The 12,489-nt window shown below is 41.7% G+C and overlaps 1 protein-coding gene across 2 annotated transcripts in view; it reads right to left on the reverse strand.

The window, feature by feature from the left end:
* The window catches only part of CCDC85C (coiled-coil domain containing 85C), a 101,640-nt gene that overhangs the window by 24,363 nt on the left and 64,788 nt on the right, over positions 1-12,489 (reverse strand). The gene's annotated exons all lie outside the window — the stretch shown is intronic.

Consider the following 12,489-nt stretch of genomic DNA (forward strand, 5'->3'; position numbering starts at 1 on the left):
AAGTCTCATAAATCAGCCCAACTGTATACAAGAAAACCCTCAGTAACCCCAAAGGCCTGACCATAACCAAGGCTTTAGGGACGGTGGCTGTATACAGATCTCAGAAATACGGAAAGTTTGTCTTTGTTTCTCACTCCCATTGTACAGAGAAGAATCAATGCATTCAGAGTGGGTACATCATTTTCTATTGGTGTCAGAAACCTTTTCTTGTAGCCAGATGGTTTGCTTAGTGCTAGTTAAGCTTTTGTTTTTATCTCAAAATGTCTTTTTTTCTACAAGCATTCTGACCCACACATCCTATTTCTTTCATTTTACAAGCTGTGAGGAGGACAGTTCTCAAGAAAGTCATCATGAGAAATGGATGCTAGCCCTCCATCACCTGACATCCTAGGAACTGCTGTATTTCACATAGAGGCATGATTTTAGCTTAGGGGATATCTAGGATTCCTTGGATTTACAAGGCCTACAATTTGTTTGCATTTCACAACAGATCCCAGAACAAAAACAAAACAAAAAAAAGTGCAGAAGAAGCCAACTCCTTCTGTACACAGGAACACCAGAACAAAAATGAGTTCTCTTCACCACGGTAAATACTTTCAAAGGAAGGGTAGAAGGCTAGAAAGAAAGATGGTGAGCAGACCCTTGTTTTCTTGGTAACGTCTCAGATATGTCATACGTAAGAGTTTCCTGGTGGTGACACTGAAAGGATCGTAACCCAGCTGGTTCTGCTTCCACTGCCCATGCAGCCACTTCTTCACTCCTTACGGCACCAGGAGCAGCAACCCCAAGAGAGGTCTCTGCTGCCTGCTCCTTCAGTGCGCCCCTCTCGCACCCTTCCCAGTCTCTGGAATGAACAGGCTCTCACACAGGCACAGGAAAGGCAGCAGAAACCAACATAGAGAAAATGTGAGGATACAGCCATGTACTGGAGACCCCAAGGCCACACATTGCAAACCTCAGCTCCATGCTCTGCCTCGTTGGTATTTAGACTCTCAAATTCATTCCTGTTGCTTCAGATTTCTGCAAACTGCATGAGACATGCAGCATGCCATGTGCTTGTGGGAAATACGAGTGTGGAAACAGGCATGCAAAAGAGACGAGGTGTTCATTTGCTTCTGTCTCCCAGGAACTTGTCCTCTTGCCCCAAAATCTCAAGGGGTTATAGCCTATATTAGATCTAGCATGTGTTTCAACACACTACAGGTCATCCCCATAGGAAGTCAAAATGCCAGCAAAGGAAGCAAGGTCACCAGATCTAGCTCTGGTCAACACACACCACCACTTTGGTTAAAATCATGCTAGTTTAAACTGATTTAACTGACCTGTACTCCTGCCTGTAAGCAGAAATATGCTTTAATTTCAATTTGGCTTAAATTGATTCAAATTGTGTTGGTAAATACACAGATACAGTCAAAACTCTGCTCAAACAAGTGTTCCTAATGGATTAGTTCAATTGCTTTTTTTTAAACAAATCCCATTTATGACAGTGAATTTGTGTGTGACAAAACTATTGTTAGGTTGTTTCAGCAACTAATGCTGATGAATCTGATCTAACACACTCAGTTTGATGGAAAGATCCCCGCTAAGTTCAATGAACATCAAAACGAGCCCTTAATTAAAGAGTAGGAAGGAAAAAAAGAAAAAAAAAAAAAGAGGAGCAAACAAAGAATAGAAAAGAAATCTTAAGAAACAAAAAGGCTGGACAGAGAAATGCTCAGAAGAGGAATGGGGCGTAGGGTGAATTCAGTAGGGCTAGAAAAATCATCGCTTTCCATTATTCATCTGTGTTGGAGATGACCAAAGAACCATTTTTTCCTCCTGTTGTCAGTACGGTTTCCTACTTTTCCTATTGCTGTCAGCAGGACAGCCAGTCTCTTTCAGGAGCACTCCGCTCAACGCAGTTTTACTTCTGCACTTTTTAGAATGTGTTTCAAATTGCATTGAGACGTTTTTGCAACAACTTAACAGTCACAGTTCTGCACTATTTATTTTTCTTGAACTAAAAGCAAAAGCTCTTTTTTTTTTTTTTGGCCTTAGAAGGAAAATTGCTTTTTCTTCTTTTTAAATTAAAATAGAGTAGTGATGCATATTTATCAGACCTCTCAAACATTTATACATTCATTGGACTTGGCTATCAGTGTGGAGCTAACCAGAAAAAGAAAGTGAAACCCTTATTAAAAAGCAATATGACTAATGATGCATCAGAATGAGTAGCCATTACTCCACTTAAGCATAAATTAAAAATCCTGGTATTTGCATTGTCAATTCATTCACAAAATGAAATCTCTTATTACTTTACCCAGTTTTCATTACTGAGATCTAAGTGGAGCCCAAATTGCTTTTCCAGTCAGAACAGCATTAAAAGTACAATCACTGATCATCCCCGTTTATCATCATTGCTGGAGATTATCTCAATTAATGTGCAACGTGCCTATAATAAATTGCCTTTCAGGTAAAAATCACTTCCTGTTTCATAGAATCACCAAGTTTGGAAAAGACCTCTAAGATCATCCAGTTTGATCATCCACCTATCACCAATATTTCCCATTAAACCACATCCCTCAGTACTACATCTAAATATTTCTTGAACACTTCCAGGGTTGGTGACTCCACCACCCCCCTGGGCAGCCTGTTCCAGAGAGGTTTCAATAAATTCATCAACAAAACAATTTCCATTTGTACTAAAACTCTCCATAGGAGAGTGCTCATCTGATAGAACTTCTGGGGGGCATGTTTTCTAGCCTGAGATGCAGTGTGAGGTGCAGTGAGAGGTGAGGGACACTAAAAGAAATGGAAACTGCAGGAGGAGATATGAGGCACACAGTCAGTCTTAATCCATTCAAATTTACAACTTGTGCATCCCAAAATGCCCTTATCCCTGCAAATTCCAACAACCAGGCACTGGTGACTCTAGAGTACCTCTTGCTCTTTTACTGAGATGTTTTTTTTTTTTGTCAAACACTTGTTTCATTCAAACATTTAAATAAAAACTGGAAAAAAAAAAAAAAAAAAGAGGAAATGGAAAAGAAATAGAGAAACATCTCAGAGCTGTACAGAAGTGCAACATCTCCCCTAGGTCTAATGCCACTGCACATTGCTGCCTCCCCTTACCAGCTGATGAGCATAGGAAGAAGCCTGCATACCACCCTGACAGCATACCACTGACAGCTCCACAGCAGTCCTCCACACAATAATTCTTTATCATTTGGAAATAAGGATGTGACATTTATTGCTATATTTTTCAGTTAGGCAGAACTTGAACTGACCTCAGAATATACTGCTGTTGGACCAAAGCCTGAAATCTTTGTCAGCCCTGCTAAGACAGCGATGGACCTAAATATGCCCCTCCTGGAAGGGGAAGAATTTCACCTACACACATCAGTGAGAAAAGAATACAACAAAGAAACCATATTTTTATTAAAAATGAACTGTAGACCCACCTTCCAGTCTCCCTAGAAAATAGAAGTAATTTGATGACTGCCATGGGTGGAAAGTGGCAAGTATTTTCCACACAAAGTAATTTCTCATTTAAACACCTTTGAAGTGAAGGTGCTTAGCAAGCCCTAGAATTACATTTAAAAAAAAACAAAACAAACAAACAAAAAAAAACAGCAAACGCTTGTGCCAATCAAAGTCTTCCATTCTTCTATCAGGGAGAAGAAATGGTACCCTTTGACTTTTTGACCTGATGTGCTGAGTGATTCAATTTGAAAATAACACAAATAACACAAGAGGATGGATGGTGCTTGCAGTATTTTAAGGTCAAGTTACTATGAAGAAACATTTGTTTTCCTTTCTGTTTCTGTCCAGTAAAGTCAGATCATTGCTATGGCCATGTTGAACCAACTGTGAAGATAAAGCACTGAAAACTTATAGACAAGTTAGACAAATTATCTTTTCTGTTACACTTCAGTGTTACTTCTGCTGGAAGGGAGGAAAGAAAGAAGATAGGCATTTAATTCTGCAACACTTTGATCTGACAAAATGGACCGTTCTCAACAGAAGTTAAATGCAGCAAGAGACAGAAATTTACTTGACAGATACTTTCAGCATCTCTGAAAGATATTAGCAAAAGAACCCTGAACGATTTCAATTAAAATTATGTGCTGAAGTGGCTGAGAAAAATTAAAAAGCGACGCTGTCAGCTTCCAGTAATTCATGAATTAGCATTCAAAATAGGGTCGTTACATAAGTAGCCTTTAATTGAAAACACTATTTTCTCCTTTCACTAAGTCATTACAGCTGAAGGCTGAACAGAGGTTAAAAAAGGAAGAGCAATCATAAATGATCAGTTTGACTCTGTGCTCTAGGGAAATAATAAAGCCTTTACTAAGAATCACAGCTTCCCTTCTCTCCCGGAACATGGGGTCACCTTGTAGCAACTCAGGTGTGCACCCACAAGCACCCTGTGCCTCTGAGAGCTCCAAACAGGAGCTTGGCAGATGTGATGTGGTGCTAGACTGCTGGAGACCCACGTCCTCCCAGAGTGCAGCAAGAGCCAAGAGGGACAGTCCTGCTGGAACCTGAGGCTATGGCTGAGCACCTGAGATGCTGCTCGCGTCACTTCTTAACTCATTTGTAATCTTCAGCCCTGTGAAAGCTTCCACTCCTGTCCCCATGCCACGCAGAAGAAAACTAAGCACCAATTCAAAGACCAGGTTTCACACAAAGCCTCATCCAACTCTTTTCTGTTTACCTCTGGGAAGTCCCTCAATGAAGGGAAAGGGAAACACGTCCAGTACTAAGAGCGGGATCAACCCCACAAGTCACCAACAGCAGACAGCCCAGAGAAGTGTGAGTTCAAGGGCTTTATGACTATAAGCATTCCCTACAACCGGTACTAAGTTCAAGAGATAGCAGATTACATACACATCAAATTCATTAAGAATTTCTCCCCTGATAAACATAACTTTAGAGAAATTAAGCATCTTGAACACAACTAAAGGAGACGGAATATTGTGATGAATTCAGTACTGGTAACATAACATTCATTTATTGACATGAGTTCATCAGATTTTCTTCTGACAAATTATTATGCCATACCAACACCCAGCTCTTAGAGAGAGAAAAGCAATTTCCATTTTTTAGTGGCTACTCCATTCTTTCACAAAGCACAGGATTCCCTTCAGCTGTAGTTTACAAGAGGTAACAGCCTTAAGTTGCACCAGGAGAGGCTCAGGTTGGGTATTAGGAAAAATTTCTTCTCAGAAACAGCAGTAATGCACTGACAGGCTGTCCTGGGAGGTGGGGGAGCCACCATCCTTGGAGTGTTCAAGAAACGTGGAGATGTGGCACTGACAGATGTTGTTAGTGGGCATGTGGGGGTGGGCTGAGCTTGGACCAGAGGATCTCAAAGGTCTTTTTCTACCTTAATGATTCTATGATTGTAGTGTGAGCATTATGGTGAAACTGGTCCCTGACTATAGAGCAAGCACCCCATACTAACCACGTATGTCCATAAGAATCTGGTCTTACAATGTGGTGAATTCTCTATATGAGAAACTGTGCACATGAAAAAAAAAAACATTCTTTACATTCTACTTCTGCCCATAAATCTTTGATGGAAACTCTCATGAAAACCTTTTCTGAAGCCTTGGCTTTTGGTTATTTTTGTGATTATAAAAAAGGAGGAAGGGTTTATTTCAGCTCAGTGAGTTGGGCTGCCTTCATCTTTATGGACTGCTGTACTGCCCATTACCTGAATTACTTGCTTGTCAGTGCAGTATAAATTCTTAAACCCACTGGCAACAATTTTCTACACCATAATTGTCCCAGTAATTGAAACTGCATCAATTTTGTCACTCAGCAACCCATTGTTTGCAACAGGGTAATTAAATGGAAGGTTTAGCTCGAAATCTTTTCCTCTTATTCCTAACACATGCTGCTCCTGAAGCAATTTACCCAAAACTTACCAACTTCTCTCATGGGTAAATTTGATTTGTAGCTGGTCAAAACCCAAGATTTTACTAACAAACATCTTTTGCACATGTACAGGATGGAAATAAATAATTAGAGGCACATTTAATACACTCAGATGATTGAAAACTAGAAATGGCCCATATTAGCATGTGAAAGAACAAGCAACCAGAGCTCCAAACAACTAGCACCAGTATTAAGAGGCAGCCCCCAGATCCAAGAAGTTGTTTATGGATGCATCAGCAATCTCTACCTTACTGAAATTTCATGGCAAGCTGCTGCAGTCAGTCAGCTAGAAGGGAATAGAAGAACATTATACAGACATTTAGAACCTTAAACAAACAAACAAAAAGATACTTTATCATCTTGGATTAATTTCTGTCAGTACCACAGATCAAAGTAAGCTGTTCTGACATGCAATATTTGACATAGATAACACAACTATTTGAACTTCAACCCCATTTTCCCATATTAATGAATGAAGCCTTGCAGAAACTATTATTATCTGCACAGACATTAACATCTTATTAACCCGATTTTAAGCATGGTGACCCCAAACAGCTGACTAAGTTCAAGCACCTTGCTTTCACTCACAACTACCGACATTTTAAGACCCACAGAGCTGAACAGCTCTATCAGAACAAACCAGTCTGTAAGGACAACCTGACCCAAGTTCTCCAAAGTCCAGCAGAGCAACTCTTCACACTGTTGAGGTACAGCAAAGCAGAAACACATCTCAAACTAAGTGAAAGAAATGCTGCAGTAAGTCAGCAGAGAACCTGGTGACTGAGCACACAACAGCTGATCCTACTGCTGAACATCCCCTGTCGCATCACCTAGCACAAAGATTGCCCCTTTATCTCATTAGTCAATGTTTTAGGGTCTCATGCACCAGGAAGTCGAGGGATGCGCAATTTCACTGTGTGAAGCTAGGTAATAATTGAATCAAAGCTCTGTAATTGCTGTTATCACTACAAGACATTCAAGCAAAAATAAGCTCAGCAAAGCACACATCTGACTTTAAGTATACATGAAGAGTCCCATTAGCTCCAGTGGCATTTATCAGGCAAGCTGGAAACCACACACATGAGAAAGCAATTAAAAAAATCAACGTGCTTGATTTCTTAAGGATTCTGCAAACAAGAAAAAAAATAAGGAATGAGATTAAAACTATTTAACATCTTTCATGTCATACGAGCCTTCAGAAACAGGAGAGATTAAATTCCTTTACGCTGGCTCATATCCCTGTTGTCCACACAGCACACCCTGAGATCGTTCCTTATGCTGGTGGTAAAGGCCTTGGAGGACCAAGGTGTTCCGATCACAGTTTCCCAATTCCCTCTCTGGTGCTCAACCAACAGGTCACAAACACAGCTCAGGAATCAGCATTCCACTCCCACTGATCCTCAGATTCTCCCTCATTATCACGAACTGCACACGTACAAGTTGAAGGGGCAAAGCCACAGATTTCATCTGCTTCAGTGGTTAAAAAAAAAAACCACACTGGAATTCTCTACCACTGGGGGAACTAACATTTTGGGAGAGATGGTCAGTAAGAGGCCTAGCAGATTTTACCATGTAAAACCACTACCATAAAAAAGTGGAGTATGAGCAATAAAAGCAGTGCAAGTTTTAAACCCCTCCATTCTCTGTAGCAACTGAGGTGAGAACTTCAGCATGCTGTTAATATTCAAGTGTGTCTGCATCTTTTTGCTCTTGTTTTTGACCAGCAGAGAAAGATCAGCTCCACAACTCATTGGAGGCTCAGATAATCAGCTCAAACCAAATTGCAGTATATAATTATAATCACACAACTGGCAGGCTTTGCTCAAGAGAGGACAAGGACTGAGATTCACGCAGTACAGCCTATAACCCAAATAGAAATGCAGCTCACTAGTTAACATGCCAAATGGAGCTATAAGCATTGACATTCCACGTAGCCCTCATCTGGCCTGTGGCTTGTAAGCAATAAGTTTAGGAGTTGCAGATTAATGGAGCCCATCCGTGGCTCATTAGCAGCAAAATCAGTCTCTTGGTTAGTAAATCGATGCAGAAGTTAAGGAATGCTGCCCCAGTTCCACTGTGTGAGTACATGTAGATGTAGCATTACTCAAATAAACAAACTCAGGACCATGCCCTCATAGCACCTTGCATTTTCTTTTCTCAGCTGTGCTCCAGGCAAGAGGCCAAAGGGAACCCCCGCAGCTCCTGGCCAAAGCTCTGCAGATGGAGTTCCTCATATCCCACCAAATAACAGGGCTAGGAGTGAGGACAACAAAGACCTAAATCCCCTGCAGGCTTTAGCTAACACTGCAACCAAGCACTCTGCTGGCCATTTCTCCTTTCTAAGCAGTGCTCAAGGCAGAATGGAATCTCAAACTCCTCTCTTCTGGTGGATCACTCAAATATTCAAACCACTTTCTTGCACCAAAGCGAAACAGGTGGGAAGAATCAGCTGAAACAAGTCTGATTTTTGATGAGATAGTTTGAATGTCTTTAAAAGTCTGCTACATAGTTCTAGATTTACATTTTTGACTTTATGAAAAGCAAAACATAACTGGAAACACATAGTTTTGGCTAAAGTCTTTTTTTTTTCCCTTTTTTTTTTTTGGTCTAGAATTCAGCACTGAACTTCTTCCAGAAGTCTGTTTTTAAGCTTCTGCAACCAATGCTTAGTTTCTCTTTGAAAATCATTTTTCAGTCTTTATCAGGCTGACTGATCACTGAGAAGCTGCGTACTTTGAACCTCTCTACATGCTATAAAGACACAAAATAATGTTACTTCGTAGCCCAATCTAACTGTAATTAACAGCTTTTTTTCCCCAATCCTGTCCTTATAAGCAGAAAAAAGTGGAATCTGGGGAAAGTGTTACAAAACTGGTTAAGCACAGGATATGACTAATCTTGCATTTCACAGCTGGAGGTTGAACTGAGCCTCATTAAACCCAGTGTTCTTGCTCACCCAGAACAGAAACAAATGGGGCATGGAAGATCTCCGTGTAAGTTTCTCTCATGCTCACGCTATTCCACAGCAATACAAAATCTCCCAATTTTGGTGAGTGCAACAGACAGTCATAACAGTGTGGTTCTGTATAAGCTATACCTCAAAGAGAGTGGAATTCTGTAGACAGTCCTCATTTACTGGAAATGAATATTTGAATGAGGACCCAAATGTGCATCTTCTTTTTAATTAATTCAAATCAGTATGCAGGTAAACATTTACACAGTGCACGAGAATAAGAATACAGTACCTCAGAGCATGTCATCTTCAGCATTCTGAATTTAAATGGAGACTAAGTGCATTGGAAAGCTTTCACGTCTGACTTGCTCTCCATTACAAAAAACCCTATTTCCCTTGTGATACTTCAAATTAAAGCAATTATCCTCATCCTTCTCGCACACAAACACCAGGTAGGCATTGGGGAAATAAGACAGGTTTGTAATTTTGCTCCATTGTGGCGAGCACACACAGCACTCCCAGCACACGTAACAGCCTCACAACAAACCTGTGAAGCTGCGGTTCAAGGAGAGGCCCCAGTGTGAGGACCTGATCCCAGCCCTGAGAAAAGTGCACAAGCAAGAACTGTTAACAGCAGGCTTGGCACACAACAGAGTGATCATAAAACAAGAGGAGAGATTGCAGCCTGATTCTCCCGTAGCCAGCCAGCACACTGTGTGCAATTCCTTCCTCTCCTCCATTCTTCAGGAAGAAACTAAACTCCATGGAACCCCATTTACATCCTTATCCTGCGTGGCACTGTTGACCCCTCAGCTCCCTGAAGTCCTGGGGTCCATTTTCTCCTCCTCGTTTTCAGAACAATGTGCCAGAAATTGCTTGCTGGGTGTACGCCTGTCACAAGTGCACAGAACTCAGGCTAAGCATACAGCTTCTTAAAAAGAAGGCTAAGCACAATTTCCAGGATTTTATTTTGGCGTAAGAAGGGGTCTCCCAGGGATACTCTTAATCCCCATCAGCAGGCAGGCAGCCGCTGAGGTGCTGGTAATACTGAAATCTATGTGGCGATTTAATTAAATATTCAGATGTTCCTGGTAACTCCCCGGGGTTGTCCCCTCCCAGGAGAATTTTTCTTATTTCTGCTCAGCACAAAAGCTCCTGGCATTCTTCCTCAAAGAAACATCAGGATCTCATTGTTAAACGTCTGGCCACTCACTGCTGCCCTGAGTATCTCCTCCCTCCAAGCTGGGCTTTCTGAAGCCAAGGTGTGCAACATGCCCTGGGCTTCTCTGAGTAGGAAAATGCTTCCAGCATACCCACCTGAAGGGAAAATCTGGACTGGGATCAGCAGAGACACACCAAGCCCACAGTGCACAGGACTTCATTGCAAGAAGCGAGAAGAGTGGACAAGCCCATGAAGCCTACACATTTTGCAATTTTAGTTGCAAGTGCTTAATTCTTACCACTGTACAGAACGATGTGAAAACATAAAATAATAACCCTAATGATGGCCAAAAGTTCATCACTGTTGTTATCTCTAAAACGCATGCATTAGTCGCAAAACTGCCCAGAACTGACCTTTGGAGCTCCCAAAGCTGTTAAATATAGGTTTCTCCAATCTTGAGGGAAAAGCACATAATTACCAATTCATTTTTAGTTTAAGGGGCATTGTGATGTGGCTGAAGGGGTTTATTTTCAACTCGGACACTTTCAGCTCAGCAACAAAAAGTAAATACAATCTCTCATCACAGGGGTTGTATTTCTGTAATATGGAAGGTTCCCTCATCTCCCTAACCAAAGGCTGCAACAGAACGTTCAGCTCTCCAGGACATTCTCCTCAAAGACAGAGGAAAAACAGGACTTCTCACACACGCTGTGGAACAGATTAAATCCCTGCACACAGCAGAATGCAGCACGCTTCTTCCCTGGAGAATTTCAGACAACAAAAGGGATGCCTGCAAAGCTCTCCACAGCCAACACCCAACGTTCCTGAGAGCTTACGTCCTTGTTCATTACACCTCAACTAGAACTTGAGAAAATAAAGTTGTCACTTAAGCCTATACACAAGAAACACATTTGGATTGTTCTTCTCCTATAAAAGGAAGCTGGAAACTAGCCAAGGATTGCTACCACACCTTGCCACGTTAAAATGCTAGCCACAGTGAGGCTGGCACAGAGGCTCCTTGGGTGCACAGCGTGAGCCACTCCCCTTACCTGGTCTCATGTTTGCAGGACAGAAGCCACCTCCACTTGTAAGAAAAGGTGGCACCATCAGCTCCAAGACACTGTGAGGTCCTTGCTACTGGGGTTATACCACAGACAGCTTCTCAGTAGTGGCCTTTGGTAGAACCTCTCTCCAATCAATATAAACCAGGCAACAAGATCTGTGTGTTGTCAGAACTGCTGCCGGGTATTTTGCCAGCACAGTGGTGCCATTCGCTGTCACTTTCACAGCCATGTCACCAAAACAACATAGTGTAAACCTAAGTCCATGACAGTATCAAACTGGAGTCATTTCTCCAGGTTTTCTTTCCAGAGAAAGGAGGATGGGAAAAGTAGTGATTACTGATGGGTAAGCAATTTGAGAAGTTCATTTCCCAACTGGAAATACACACAATCTTCCCTAGAAAAAAAGAGGAAAAAAAAAAAAAAAAAGTGAAAACAAAAAAAATCCATATATGGCTATCATAAAAAAATTCACTTCTTCGTTTATTTTCCTCCTATCACAAAGTGCAGCTCATGAGAGATGGCACTTCCTTACCACACAAGAGAAGGAACAGCCTTCTCCATTAATCTCTTCCAATGAGTCACCAGAAGAGTAAAGTGAATCACAGCACGCTTGGGTGCTGGTAACATGCACCAGGCAAGGCAGCAATTCCAGCACACGTTGGGAAGCTCTCCAATCCCTCTCAACAAGCTCTTGCTTGTGGCACCAAGCTTGCAAAAAATTCAAGAATCATCTGGACAACTCTCAGTCATACTGTCTGATTTTGGGTGGTCCTGCGTGAAGCCAGGAGTTGGACTCGAGGATCTTCACAGGTCCCTCCCAGTTCAGGATATTCTATGATTCTACAATCCTTGCACGCAAAGATAATCATCACATCTCAGCATAGCCTCACCTGGCAGACACCAAGAAAGATAAAGCAACAAATCTCACTCAGGATGCCTTAGCTAGCAGAGGTACACTGTCTCACGAGTCACTGTAATATAAATCCTCCCATCAAGCTCACAATATCATCTGCAGCACCAGGCTTCTCAGGTTTCTCTGGATGAAGCACTATTTTAGCTCTATGTTTAGCACTTGGAAAGTAGCCAGAAGACTTCCATAACCACCACTGATTTGTTAATCCCTTAATGCACAGGCACTGTTTGTTACTTAGGATGTCAGGTTTCATCACCCCTCAGCACAGTGGTGATAGAACTTCTTGACATCAGACTGCAAATATTATTGCAATGTCAATACTCCCAGGGAGGAAGCCAGGCTGAGTTAAAATGTGACTCTGGTATTGACAAGCCGGTTTGGCATTGCCGAGTTCAAACTGCCAGGATCACCTGGCAACTTCAAAAACAAGAGAAGTGTTGCCAGGATCCTTTTTGAGTCCTTTGAGTCTTAGCCC

The sequence above is a fragment of the Lagopus muta genome, chromosome 6 (genome assembly GCF_023343835.1).
Source record: "Lagopus muta isolate bLagMut1 chromosome 6, bLagMut1 primary, whole genome shotgun sequence".
Taxonomy (NCBI): Eukaryota; Metazoa; Chordata; class Aves; order Galliformes; family Phasianidae; genus Lagopus; species Lagopus muta.